We start from the raw sequence: 15097 nt of genomic DNA on the forward strand, positions 1-15097 counted from the left end.
TGTGTATTCAGGGTAAGTGTTACTGTATAGGGTCCCTGTGTATTCAGGGTAAGGGTCAGTGTACAGGGTCCCTGTGTATTCAGGGTAAGGGTAACTGTAGAGGGTCCCTGTGTATTCAGGGTAAGGGTTATTGTACAGGATCCCTGTGTTTTCAGGGTAAGGGTCATTGTACAGGGTCCCTGTGTATTCAGGGTACGGGTTACTGTACAGGGTCCCTGTGTATTCAGGGTAAGGGTTATTGTACAGGATCCCTGTGTATTCAGGGTAAGGGTTCCTGTACAGGGTCCCTGTGTATTCAGGGTAAGGGTCAATGAAGAGGGTCCCTGTGTATTCAGGGTAAGGGTTACAGTACAGGCTCCCTATATATTCAGGGTAAGAGTTACTGTACAGCTTCCCTGTGTATTCAGGGTAAGGGTTACTGTACAGGGTCCCTGTGTATTCAGGGTAAGGGTCACTGTACCGGGTCCCTCTGTATTCAGGGTAAGGGTTACTGTACAGGGACCCCGTGTATTCAGGTTAAGGGTCACTGTACAGGATCCCTGTGTATTCAGCGTAAGGGTTACTGTACAGGGTCCCTGTGTATTCAGGGTAAGTCTCACTGTACAGGGTCCCTGTGTATTCAGGGTAAGTTTCACTGTACAGGTCCCTCTGTATGCAGGGTGAGGGTTACTGTACACGGTCCCTGTATATTCAGGGTAAGAGTCACTGTACAGTATCCCTGTGTATTCATGGTAAGGGTTACTGTATAGGGTCCCTGTGTATTCAGGGTAAGGGTTATTGTACAGGATCCCTGAGTATTCAAGTTAAGGGTCACTGTACAGGGTCCCTGTGTATTCAGGGTAAGGGATATTGTACAGGATCCCTGTTTATTCAGGGTAAGGGTCACTGTACAGGGTCCCTGTCTATTCAGGGTAAGGGTTACTGTACAGGGTCCCTGTGTATTCAGGGTAAGGTTTACTGTAAAGTGTCCGTGTGTATTCAGGCTAAGGGTTATTGTACAGGATCCCTGTGTATTCAGGGTAAGGGTCACTGTACAGGGTCCCTGTGTATTCAGGGTAAGGGTTACTGTACAGGGTCCCTGTGTATTCAAGGTAAGGGCTATTGTACAGGATCCCTGTGTATTCATGGTAAGGGTTAAGGTACAGGGACCCTGTGTATTCAGGGTAAGGGTCACTTTACATGATCCCTGTGTATTCAGCGTAAGGGTTACTGTACAGGGTCCCTGTATATTCAGGGTAAGTGTCACTGTACAGGGTCCCTGTGTATTCAGGGTAAGGGTCACTGTACAGGTCCCTGTGTATTCAGGGTAAGGGTTACTGTACAGGGTCCCTGTGTATTCCGGGTAAGGGTCGCTTGCAGGGTCCCTGTGTATTCAGGTTAAGTGTCACTGTACAGTGTCCCTGTGTATTCAGGATAAGGGTCACTGTACAGGTCCCTGTTTATTCAGGGTAAGGGTCACTGTACAGGGTCGCTGTGTATTCAGGGTAAGGGTTATTGTGCAATATCCATGTGTATTCAGGGTAAGGGTCACTGTACAGGGTCCCTGTATATTCAGTGTAAGGGTTATTGTACAGGATCCCTGTGTATTCAGGGTAAGTGTTACTGTAAAGTGGTCCTGTGTATTCAGGGTAAGGGTCATTGTACAGGGTCCCTGTGTATTCAGGGTACGGGTTATTGTACAGGGTCCCTGTGTATTCAGGGTAAGGGTCAGTGTACAGGGTCCCTGTGTATTCAGGGTAAGGGTTACTGTAGAGGGTCCCTGTGTATTCAGGGTAAGGGTTATTGTACAGGATCCCTGTGTATTCAGGGTAAGGGTCATTGTACAGGGTCCCTGTGTATTCAGGGTACGGTTTACTGTATAGGGTCCCTGTGTATTCAGGGTAAGGGTTATTGTACAGAATGCCTGTGTATTCAGGGTAAGGGTTACTGTACAGGGTCCCTGCGTATTCAGGGTAAGGGTCAATGAAGAGGGTCCCTGTCTATTCAGGGTAAGGGTTACTGTACAGGCTCCCTATATATTCAGGGTAAGAGTTACTGTAGAGCTTCCTGTGTATTCAGGGTAAGGATTACTGTACAGGGTCCCTGTGTATTCAGGGTAAGGGTCACTGTACCGGGTCACTCTGTATTCAGGGTAAGGGTTACTTAACAGGGACCCTGTGTATTCAGGGTAAGCTTCACTGTACAGGGTCCCTGTGTATTCAGGGTAAGGGTCACTGTACAGGTCCCTGTGTATTCAGGGCAAGTTTCACTGTACAGGTCCCTGTGTATGCAGGGTGAGGGTTACTGTACACGGTCCCTGTATATTCAGGGTAAGAGTCACTGTACAGTGTCCCTGTGTATTCATGGTAAGGGTTACTGTACAGGGTCCCTGTGTATTCAGGGTAAGGGTTATTGTACAGGATCCCTGAGTATTCAAGTTAAGGTTCACTGTACAGGGTCCCTGTGTATTCAGGGTAATGGTTATTGTACAGGATCCCTGTTTATTCAGGATAAGGGTCACTGTACAGGGTCCCTGTCTATTCAGGGTAAGGGTTACTGTACAGGGTCCCTGTGTATTCAGGGTAAGGGTTACTTTAAAGTGTCCGTGTGTATTCAGGCTAAGGGTTATTGTACAGGATCCCTGTGTATTCAGGGTAAGGGTCACTGTACAGGGTCCCTGTGTATTCAGGGTAAGGGTTACTGTACAGGGTCCCTGTGTATTCAAGGTAAGGGCTATTGTACAGGACCCCTGTGTATTCAGGGTAAGGGTTAAGGTACAGGGACCCTGTGTATTCAGGGTAAGGGTCACTGTACAGGATCCCTGTGTATTCAGCGTAAGGGTTACTTTACAGGGTCCCTGTATATTCAGGGTAAGTGTCACTGTACAGGGTCCCTGTGTATTCAGGGTAAGGGTCACTGTACAGGTCCCTGTGTATTCAGGGTAAGGGTTACTTTACAGGGTCCCTGTGAATTCAGGGTAAGTGTCACTGTACAGGGTCCCTGTGTATTCAGGGTAAGGGTCACTGTACAGGTCCCTGTGTATTCAGGGTAAGGGTTACTGTACAGGATCCCTGTGTATTCCGGGTAAGGGTCGCTTACAGGGTCCCTGTGTATTCAGGTTAAGTGTCACTGTACAGTGTCCCTGTGTATTCAGGATAAGGGTGACTGTACAGGTCCCTGTGTATTCAGGGTAAGGGTCACTGTACAGGGTCGCTGTGTATTCAGGGTAAGGGTTATTGTACAATATCCCTGTGTATTCAGGGTAAGGGTCACTGTACAGGGTCCCTGTATATTCAGTGTAAGGGTTATTGTACAGGATCCCTGTGTATTCAGGGTAAGTGTTACTGTAAAGTGGCCCTGTGTATTCAGGGTAAGGGTCATTGTACAGGGTCCCTGTGTATTCAGGGTAAGGGTTACTGTAGAGTGTCCCTGTGTATTCAGGGTAAGGATTATTGTACAGGATCCCTGTGTATTCAGGGTAAGGGTTACTGTAGAGGGTCCCTGTGTATTCAGGGTAAGGGTTATTGTACAGGATCCCTGTGTATTCAGGGTAAGGGTCATTGTACAGGGTCCCTGTGTATTCAGGGTACGGGTTACTGTACAGGGTTCCTGTGTATTCAGGGTAAGGGTTATTGTACAGGATCCCTGTGTATTCAGGGTAAGGGTTACTGTACAGGGTCCCTGTGTATTCAGGGTAAGGGTCAATGAAGAGGGTCCCTGTGTATTCAGGGTAAGGGTTACTGTACAGGCTCCCTATATATTCAGGGTAAGAGTTACTGTAGAGCTTCCCTGTGTATTCAGGGTAAGGGTAACTGTACAGTGTACCTGTGTATTCAGGGTAAGGGTCACTGTACCGGGTCCCTCTGTATTCTGGGTAAGGGTTACTGTACAGGGACCCTGTGTATTCAGGGTAAGGGTCACAGTACAGGATCCTTGTGTATTCAGCGTAAGGGTTACTGTACAGGGTCCCAGTGTATTCAGGGTAAGTCTCACTGTACAGGGTCCCTGTGTATTCAGGGTAAGGTTCACTGTACAGGTCCCTGTGTACGCAGGGTGATGGTTACTGTACACGGTCCCTGTATATTCAGCGTAAGAGTCACTGTACAGTGTCCCTCTGTATTCATGGTAAGGGTTACTGTACAGGGTCCTTGTGTATTCAGGGTAAGGGTCATTGTACAGGATCATTGAGTATTCAAGTTAAGGGTCACTGTACAGGGTCCCTGTGTATTCAGGGTAAGGGTTATTGTACAGGATCCCTGTTTATTCAGGGTAAGGGTCACTGTACAGGGTCCCTGTCTATTCAGGGTAAGGGTTACTGTACAGGATCCCTGTGTATTCAGGGTAAGGGTTACTGTAAAGTGTCCGTGTGTATACAGGCTAAGGGTTATTGTACAGGATCCCTGTGTATTCAGGGTAAGGGTCACTGTACAGGGTCCCTGTGTATTCAGGGTAAGGGTTACTGTACAGGGTCCCTGTGTATTCAAGGTAAGGGCTATTGTACAGGATCCCTGTGTATTCAGGGTAAGGGTTAAGGTACAGGGACCCTGTGTATTCAGGGTAAGGGTCACTGTACAGGATCCCTGTGTATTCAGCGTAAGGGTTACTGTACAGGGTCCCTGTGTATTCAGGGTAAGTGTCACTGTACAGGGTCCCTGTGTATTCAGGGTAAGGGTCACTGTACAGGTCCCTGTGTATTCAGGGTAAGGGTTACTTTACAGGGTCCCTGTGAATTCTGGGTAAGTGTCACTGTACAGGGTCCCTGTGTATTCAGGGTAAGGGTCACTGTACAGGTCCCTGTGTATTCAGGGTAAGGGTTACTGTACAGGGTCCCTGTGTATTCCGGGTAAGGGTCGCTTACAGGGTCCCTGTGTATTCTGGTTAAGTGTTACTGTACAGTGTCCCTGTGTATTCAGGGTAAGGGTCACTGTACAGGTCCCTGTGTATTCAGGGTAAGGGTCACTGTACAGGGTCGCTGTGTATTCAGGGTAAGGGTTATTGTACAATATCCCTGTGTATTCAGGGTAAGGGTCACTGTACAGGGTCCCTGTATATTCAGTGTAAGAGTTATTGTACAGGATCCCTGTGTATTCAGGGTAAGTGTTACTGTAAAGTGGCCCTGTGTATTCAGGGTAAGGGTCATTGTACAGGGTCCCTGTGTATTCAGGCTACGGGTTACTGTACAGGGTCCCTGTGTATTCAGGGTAAGGGTCAGTGTACAGGGTCCCTGTGTATTCAGGGTAAGGGTTACTGTAGAGGGTCCCTGTGTATTCAGGGTAAGGGTTATTGTACAGGATCCCTGTGTATTCAGGGTAAGGTTCATTGTACAGGGTCCCTGTGTATTCAGGGTACGGGTTACTGTACAGGGTCCCTGTGTATTCAGGGTAAGGGTTATTGTACAGGATCCCTGTGTATTCAGGGAAAGGGTTACTGTACAGGGTCCCTGTGTATTCAGGGTAAGGGTCAATGAAGAGGGTCCCTGTGTATTCAGGGTAAGGGTTACTGTACAGGCTCCCTATATATTCAGGGTAAGAGTTACTGTAGAGCTTCCCTCTGTATTCAGGGTAAGGGTTACTGTACAGGTTCCCTGTGTATTCAGGGTAAGGGTCACTGTACCGGGTCCCTCTGTATTCAGGGTAAGGGTTACTGTACAGGGAACCTGTGTATTCAGGGTAAGGGTCACTGTACAGGATCCCTGTGTATTCAGCGTAAGGGTTACTGTACAGGGTCCCTGTGTATTCAGGGTAAGTCTCACTGTACAGGGTGCCTGTGTATTCAGGGTAAGGTTCACTGTACAGGTCCCTGTGTACGCAGGGTGAGGGTTACTGTACACGGACCCTGTATATTCAGCGTAAGAGTCACTGTACAGTGTCCCTGTGTATTCATGGTAAGGGTTACTGTACAGGGTCCCTGTGTATTCAGGGTAAGGGTTATTGTACAGGATCCCTGAGTATTCAAGTTAAGGGTCACTGTACAGGGTCCCTGTGTATTCAGGGTAAGGGTTATTGTACAGGATCCCTGTTTATTCAGGGTAAGGGTCACTGTACAGGGTCCCTGTCTATTCAGGGTAAGGGTTACTGTACAGGGTCCCTGTGTATTCAGGGTAAGGGTTACTGTAAAGTGTCCGTGTGTATTCAGGCTTAGGGTTATTGTACAGGATCCCTGTGTATTCAGGGTAAGGTTCACTGTACAGGGTCCCTGTGTATTCAGGGTAAGGGTTACTTTACAGGGTCCCTGTGTATTCAAGGTAAGGGCTATTGTACAGGATCCCTGTGTATTCAGGGTAAGGATCACTGTACAGGATCCCTGTGTATTCAGCGTAAGGGTTACTGTACAGGCTCCCTGTGTATTCAGGGTAAGTGTCACTGTACAGGGTCCCTGTGTATTCAGGGTAAGGGTCACTGTACAGGTCCCTGTGTATTCATGGTAAGTGTTACTGTACAGGGTCCCTGGGTAGGGGTAAGTGTCACTGTACAGGTTCCCTGTGTATTCAGGGTAAGGGTCACTGTACAGGTCCCTGTGTATTCAGGGTAAGGGTTACTGTACAGGGTCCCTGTGTATTCCGGGTAAGGCTCGCTTAAAGGGTCCCTGTGTATTCAGGTTAAGTGTCACTGTACAGTGTCCCTGTGTATTCAGGGTAAGGGTCACTGTACAGGTCCCTGTGTATTCAGGGTCAGGGTCACTGTACAGGGTCCCTGTGTATTCAGGGTAAGGTTTATTGTACAATATCCCTGTGTATTCAGGGAAAGGGTCACTGTACAGGGTCCCTGTGTATTCAGGGTAAGGGTTATTGTACAGGATCCCTGTGTATTCAGGGTAAGTGTTACTGTATAGGGTCCCTGTGTATTCAGGGTAAGGGTCAGTGTACAGGCTCCCTGTGTATTCAGGGTAAGGGTTACTGTAGAGGGTCCCTGTGTATTCAGGGTAAGTGTTACTGTACAGGGACCCTGTGTATTCAGGGTAAGGGTCACTGTACAGGATCCCTGTGTATTCAGCGTAAGGGTTACTGTACAGGGTCCCTGTGTATTCAGGGTAAGTCTCACTGTACAGAGTCCCTGTGTATTCAGGGTAAGGTTCACTGTACCGGTCCCTGTGTATGGAGGGTGAGGGTTACTGTACACGGTCCCTGTATATTCAGGGTAAGAGTCACTGTACAGTGTCCCTGTGTATTCATGGTAAGGATTACTTTACAGGGTCCCTGTGTATTCAGGGTAAGGGTTATTGTACAGGATCCCTGAGTATTCAAGTTAAGGGTCACTGTACAGGGTCCCTGTGTATTCAGGGTAAGGTTTATTGTACAGGATCCCTGTCTATTCAGGGTAAGGGTCACTGTACAGGGTCCCTGTCTATTCAGGGTAAGGGTTACTGTACAGGGTCCCTGTGTATTCAGGGTAAGGGTTACTGTAAAGTGTCCGTGTGTATTCAGGCTAAGGGTTATTGTACAGGATCCCTGTGTATTCAGGGTAAGGGTTAAGGTACAGGGACCCTGTGTATTCAGGGTAAGGGTCACTGTACAGGATCCCTGTGTATTTAGTGTAAGGGTTACTGTACAGGGTCCCTGTATATTCAGGGTAAGTGTCACTGTACAGCGTCCCTGTGTATTCAGGGTAAGGGTCACTGTACAGGTCCCTGTGTATTCAGGGTAAGGGTTACTTTACAGGGTGCCTGTGAATTCAGGGTAAGTGTCACTGTACCGTGTCCCTATGTATTCAGGGTAAGGGTCACTGAACAGGTCCCTGTGTATTCAGGGTAAGGGTTACTGTACAGGGTCCCTGTGTATTCCGGGTAAGGGTCGCTTACAGGGTCCCTGTGTATTCAGGTTAAGTGTCACTGTACAGTGTCCCTGTGTATTCAGGATAAGGGTCACTGTACAGGTCCCTGTGTATTCAGGGTAAGGGTCACTGTACAGGGTCGCTGTGTATTCAGGGTAAGGGTTATTGTACAATATCCCTGTGTATTCAGGGTAAGGGTCACTGTACAGGGTCCCTGTATATTCAGTGTAAGGGTTATTGTACAGGATCACTGTGTATTCAGGGTAAGTGTTACTGTAAAGTGGCCCTGTGTATTCAGGGTAAGGGTCATTGTACAGGGTCCCTGTGTATTCAGGGTACGGGTTACTGTACAGTGTCCCTGTGTATTCAGGGTAAGGATCAGTGTACAGGGTCCCTGTGTATTCAGGGTAAGGGTTACTGTAGAGGGTCCCTGTGTATTCAGGGTAAGGGTTATTGTACAGGATCCCTGTGTATTCAGGGTAAGGGTCATTGTACAGGGTCCCTGTGTATTCAGGGTACGGGTTACTGTACAGGGTCCCTGTGTATTCAGGGTAAGGGTTATTGTACAGGATGCCTGTGTATTCAGGGTAAGGGTTACTGTACAGGGTCCCTGTGTATTCAGGGTAAGGGTCAATGAAGAGGGTCCCTGTGTATTCAGGGTAAGGGTTAGTACAGGCTCCCTATATATTCAGGGTAAGAGTTACTGTAGAGCTTCCCTGTGTATTCAGGGAAAGGGTTACTGTACAGGGTCCCTGTGTATTCAGGGTAAGGGTCACTGTACCGGGTCCCTCTGTATTCAGGGTAATGGTTACTGTACAGGGACCCTGTGTATTCAGGGTAAGGGTCACTGTACAGGATCCCTGTGTATTCAGCGTAAGGGTTACTGTACAGGGTCCCTGTGTATTCAGGGTAAGTGTCACTGTACAGTGTGCCTGTGTATTCAGGGTAAGGTTCACTGTACAGGTCCCTGTGTACGCAGGGTGAGGGTTACTGTACACGGTCCCTGTATATTCAGCGTAAGAGTCACTGTACAGTGTCCCTGTGTATTCATGGTAAGGGTTACTGTACAGGGTCCCTGTGTATTCAGGGTAAGGGTTATTGTACAGGATCCCTGAGTATTCAAGTTAACGGTCACTGTACAGGGTCCCTGTGTATTCAGGGTAAGGGTTATTGTACAGGATCCCTGTTTATTCAGGGTAAGGGTCACTGTACAGGGTCCCTGTCTATTCAGGGTAAGGGTTACTGTACAGGGTCCCTGTGTATTCAGGGTAAGGGTTACTGTAAAGTGTCCGTGTGTATTCAGGCTAACGGTTATTGTACAGGATCCCTGTGTATTCAGGGTAAGGGTCACTGTACAGGGTCCCTGTGTATTCAGGGTAAGGATTACTTTACAGGGTCCCTGTGTATTCAAGGTAAGGGCTATTGTACAGGATCCCTGTGTATTCAGGGTAAGGGTTAAGGTACAGGGACCCTGTGTATTCAGGGTAAGGGTCACTGTACAGGATCCCTGTGTATTCAGCGTAAGGGTTACTGTACAGGCTCCCTGAGTATTCAGGGTAAGTGTCACTGTACAGGGTCCCTGTGTATTCAGGGTAAGGGTCACTGTACAGGTCCCTGTGTATTCAGGGTAAGGGTTACTGTACAGGGTCCCTGGGTAGGGGTAAGTGTCACTGTACAGGGTCCCTGTGTATTCAGGGTAAGGGTCACTGTACAGGTCCCTGTGTATTTAGGGTAAGGGTTACTGTACAGGGTCCCTGTGTATTCCGGGTAAGGGTCGCTTAAAGGGTCCCTGTGTATTCAGGTAAAGTGTCACTGTACAGTGTCCCTGTGTATTCAGGGTAAGGGTCACTGTACAGGTCCCTGTGTATTCAGGGTCAGGGTCACTGTACAGGGTCCCTGTGTATTCAGGGTTAGGGTTATTGTACAATATCCCTGTTTATTCAGGGAAAGGGTTACTGTACAGTGTCCCTGTGTATTCAGGGTAAGGGTTATTGTACAGGATCCCTGTGTATTCAGGGTAAGTGTTACTGTATAGGGTCCCTGTGTATTCAGGGTAAGGGTCAGTGTACAGGGTCCCTGTGTATTCAGGGTAAGGGTTACTGTAGAGGGTCCCTGTGTATTCAGGGTAAGGGTTATTGTACAGGATCCCTGTGTATTCAGGGTAAGGGTCATTGTAAAGGGTCCCTCTGTATTCAGGGTACGGGTTACTGTACAGGGTCCCTGTGTATTCAGGGTAAGGGTTATTGTACAGGATCCCTGTGTATTCAGGGTAAGGGTTACTGTACAGGGTCCCTGTGTATTCAGGGTAAGGGTCAATGAAGAGGGTCCCTGTGTATTCTGGGTAAGGGTTACTGTACAGGCTCCCTATATATTCAGGGTAAGAGTTACTGTACAGCTTCCCTGTCTATTCAGGGTAAGGGGCACTGTACCGGGTCCCTCTGTATTCAGGGTAAGGGTTACTGTACAGGGACCCTGTGTATTCAGGGTAAGGATCACTGTACAGGATCCCTGTGTATTCAGCGTAAGGGTTACTGTACAGGGTTCCTGTGTATTCAGGGTAAGTCTCACTGTACAGGGTCCCTGTGTATTCAGGGTAAGGTTCACTGTACCGGTCCCTGTGTATGCAGGGTGAGGGTTACTGTACACGGTCCCTGTATATTCAGGGTAAGATTCACTGTACAGTGTCCCTATGAATTCATGGTAAGTTTACTGTACAGGGTCCCTGTGTATTCAGGGTAAGGGTTATTGTACAGGATCCCTGAGTATTCAAGTTAAGGGTCACTGTACAGGGTCCCTGTGTATTCAGGGTAAGGGTTATTGTACAGGATCCCTGTTTATTCAGGGTAAGGGTCACTGTACAGAGTCCCTGTCTATTCAGGGTAAGGGTTACTGTACAGGGACCCTGTGTATTCAGGGTAAGGGTTACTGTAAAGTGTCCGTGTGTATTCAGGCTAAGGGTTATTGTACAGGATCCCTGTGTATTCAGGGTAAGGGTTAAGGTACAGGGACCCTGTGTATTCAGGGTAAGGGTCACTGTACAGGATCCCTGTGTATTCAGCGTAAGGGTTACTGTACAGGGTCCCTGTATATTCAGGGTAAGTGTCACTGTACAGCGTCCCTGTGTATTCAGGGTAAGGGTCACAGGACAGGTCCCTGTGTATTCAGGGTAAGGGTTACTTTACAGGGTCCCTGTGAATTCAGGGTAAGTGTCACTGTACAGGGTGCCTGTGTATTCAGGGTAAGGGTCACTGAACAGGTCCCTGTGTATTCAGGGTAAGGGTTACTGTACAGGGTCCCTGTGTATTCCGGGTAAGGGTCGCTTACAGGGTCCCTGTGTATTCAGGTTAAGTGTCACTGTACAGTGTCCCTGTGTATTCAGGATAAGGGTCACTGTACAGGTCCCTGTGTATTCAGGGTAAGGGTCACTGTACAGGGTCGCTGTGTATTCAGGGTAAGGGTTATTGTACAATATCCCTGTGTATTCAGGGTAAGGGTCACTGTACAGGGTCCCTGTATATTCAGTGTAAGGGTTATTGTACAGGATCCCTGTGTATTCAGGGTAAGTGTTACTGTAAAGTGGCCCTGTGTATTCAGGGTAAGGGTCATTGTACAGGATCCCTGTGTATTCAGGGTAAGGATCATTGTACAGGGTCCCTGTGTATTCAGGGTACGGGTTACTGTACAGGGTCCCTGTGTATTCAGGGTAAGGGTTATTGTACAGGATGCCTGTGTATTCAGGGTAAGGGTTACTGTACAGGGTCCCAGTGTATTCAGGGTAAGGTTCAATGAAGAGGGTCCCTGTGTATTCAGGGTAAGGGTTACTGTACAGGCTCCCTATATATTCAGGGTAAGAGTTACTGTAGAGCTTCCCTGTGTATTCAGGGAAAGGGTTACTGTACAGGGTCCCTGTGTATTCAGGGTAAGGGTCACTGTACCGGGTCCCTCTGTATTCAGGGTAAGGGTTACTGTACAGGGACCCTGTGTATTCAGGGTAAGGGTCACTGTACAGGATCCCTGTGTATTCAGCGTAAGGGTTACTGTACAGGGTCCCTGTGTATTCAGGGTAAGTCTCACTGTACAGGGTGCCTGTGTATTCAGGGTAAGGTTCACTGTACAGGTCCCTGTGTACGCAGGGTGAGGGTTACTGTACACGGTCCCTGTATATTCAGCGTAAGAGTCACTGTACAGTGTCCCTGTGTATTCATGGTAAGGGTTACTGTACAGGGTCCCTGTGTATTCAGGGTAAGGGTTATTGTACAGGATCCCTGAGTATTCAAGTTAAGGGTCACTGTACAGGGTCCCTGTGTATTCAGGGTAAGGGTTATTGTACAGGATCCCTGTTTATTCAGGGTAAGTGTCACTGTACAGGGTCCCTGTCTATTCAGGGTAAGGGTTACTGTACAGGGTCCCTGTGTATTCAGGGTAAGGGTTACTGTAAAGTGTCCGTGTGTATTCAGGCTAAGGGTTATTGTACAGGATCCCTGTGTATTCAGGGTAAGGGTCACTGTACAGGGTCCCTGTGTATTCAGGGTAAGGGTTACTTTACAGGGTCCCTGTGTATTCAAGGTAAGGGCTATTGTACAGGATCCCTGTGTATTCAGGGTAAGGTTTAAGGTACAGGGACCCTGTGTATTCAGGGTAAGGGTCACTGTACAGGATCCCTGTGTATTCAGCGTAAGGGTTACTGTACAGGCTCCCTGTGTATTCAGGGTAAGTTTCACTGTAAAGGGTCCCTGTGTATTCAGGGTAAGGGTCACTGTACAGGTCCCTGTGTATTCAGGGTAAGGGTTACTGTACAGGGTCCCTGGGTAGGGGTAAGTGTCACTGTACAGGGTCCCTGTGTATTCAGGGTAGGGGTCACTGTACAGGTCCCTGTGTATTCAGGGTAAGGGTTACTGTACAGGGTCCCTGTGTATTCCGGGTAAGGGTCGCTTAAAGGGTCCCTGTGTATTCAGGTTAAGTGTCACTGTACAGTGTCCCTGTGTATTCAGGGTAAGGGTCACTGTACAGGTCCCTGTGTATTCAGGGTCAGGGTCACTGTACAGGGTCCCTGTGTATTCAGGGTAAGGGTTATTGTACAATATCCCAGTGTATTCAGGGAAAGGGTCACTGTACAGGGTCCCTGTGTATTCAGGGTAAGGGTTATTGTACAGGATCCCTGTGTATTCAGGGTAAGTGTTACTGTATAGGGTCCCTGTGTATTCAGGGTAAGGGTCAGTGTACAGGGTCCCTGTGTATTCAGGGTAAGGGTTACTGTAGTGGGTCCCTGTGTATTCAGGGTAAGGGTTATTGTACAGGATCCCTGTGTATTCAGGGTAAGGGTCATTGTACAGGGTCCCTCTGTATTCAGGGTACGGGTTACTGTACAGGGTCCCTGTATATTCAGGGTAAGGGTTATTGTACAGGATCCCTGTGTATTCAGGGTAAGGGTTACTGTACAGGGTCCCTGTGTATTCAGGGTAAGGGTCAATGAAGAGGGTCCCTGTGTATTCAGGGTAAGGGTTACTGTACAGGGTCCCTGTGTATTCAGGGTAAGGGTCAATGAAGAGGGTCCCTGTGTATTCAGGGTAAGGGTTACTGTACAGGCTCCCTATATATTTAGGGTAAGAGTTACTGTACAGCTTCCCTGTCTATTCAGGGTAAGGGGCACTGTACCGGGTCCCTCTGTATTCAGGGTAAGGGTTACTGTACAGGGACCCTGTGTATTCAGGGTAAGGGTCACTGTACAGGATCCCTGTGTATTCAGCGTAAGAGTTACTGTACAGGGTCCCTGTTTATTCAGGGTAAGTCTCACTGTACAGGGTCCCTGTGTATTCAGGGTAAGGTTCACTGTACCGGTCCCTGTGTATGCAGGGTGAGGGTTACTGTACACGGTCCCTGTATATTCAGGGTAAGAGTCACTGTACAGTGTCCCTGTGTATTCATGGTAAGGGTTACTGTACAGGGTCCCTGTGTATTCAGGGTAAGGGTTATTGTACAGGATCCCTGAGTATTCAAGTTAAGGGTCACTGTACAGGGTCCCTGTGTATTCAGGGTAAGGGTTATTGTACAGGATCCCTGTTTATTCAGGGTAAGGGTCACTGTACAGGGTCCCTGTCTATTCAGGGTAAGGGTTACTGTACAGGGTCCCTGTGTATTCAGGGTAAGGGTTACTGTAAAGTGTCCGTGTGTATTCAGGCTAAGGGTTATTGTACAGGATCCCTGTGTATTCAGGGTAAGGGTTAAGGTACAGGGACCCTGTGTATTCAGGGTAAGGGTCACTGTACAGAATCCCTGTGTATTCAGCGTAAGGGTTACTGTACAGGGTCCCTGTATATTCAGGGTAAGTGTCACTGTACAGCGTCCCTGTGTATTCAGGGTAAGGGTCACTGTACAGGTCCCTGTGTATTCAGGATAAGGGTTACTTTACAGGGTCCCTGTGAATTCAGGGTAAGTGTCACTGTACAGGGTCCCTGTGTATTCAGGGTAAGGGTCACTGAACAGGTCCCTTTGTATTCAGGGTAAGGGTTACTGTACAGGGTCCCTGTGTATTCCGGGTAAGGGTCGCTTACAGGGTCCCTGTGTATTCAGGTTAAGTGTCACTGTACAGTGTCCCTGTGTATTCAGGATAAGGGTCACTGTACAGGTCCCTGTGTATTCAGGGTAAGGGTCACTGTACAGGGTCGCTGTGTATTCAGGGTAAGGGTTATTGTACAATATCCCAGTGTATTCAGGGTAAGGGTCACTGTACAGGGTCCCTGTATATTCAGTGTAAGGGTTATTGTACAGGATCCCTGTGTATTCAGGGTAAGTGTTACTGTAAAGTGGCCCTGTGTATTCAGGGTAAGGGTCATTGTACAGGGTCCCTGTGTATTCAGGGTACGGGTTACTGTACAGGGTCCCTGTGTATTCAGGGTAAGCGTCAGTGTACAGGGTCCCTGTGTATTCAGGGTAAGTGTTACTGTAGAGGGTCCCTGTTTATTCAGGGTAAGGGTTATTGTACAGGATCCCTGTGTATACAGGGTAAGGGTCATTGTACAGGGTCCCTGTGTATTCAGGGTACGGGTTACTGTACTGGGTCCCTGTGTATTCAGGGTAAGGGTTATTGTACAGGATGCCTGTGTATTCAGGGTAAGGTTTACTGTACAGGGTCCCTGTGTATTCAGGGTAAGGTTCAATGAAGAGGGTCCCTGTGTATTCAGGGTAAGGGTTACTGTACAGGCTCCCTATATATTCAGGGTAAGAGTTACTGTAGAGCTTCCCTGTGTATTCAGGGAAAGGGTTACTGTACAGGGTCCCTGTGTATTCAGGGTAAGGGTCACTGTACCGCGTCCCACTGTATTCAGGGTAAGGGTTACTGTACAGGGACC

Source organism: Pristiophorus japonicus, chromosome Y (assembly GCF_044704955.1).
Source record: "Pristiophorus japonicus isolate sPriJap1 chromosome Y, sPriJap1.hap1, whole genome shotgun sequence".
In the NCBI taxonomy this organism is placed as follows: domain Eukaryota; kingdom Metazoa; phylum Chordata; class Chondrichthyes; family Pristiophoridae; genus Pristiophorus; species Pristiophorus japonicus.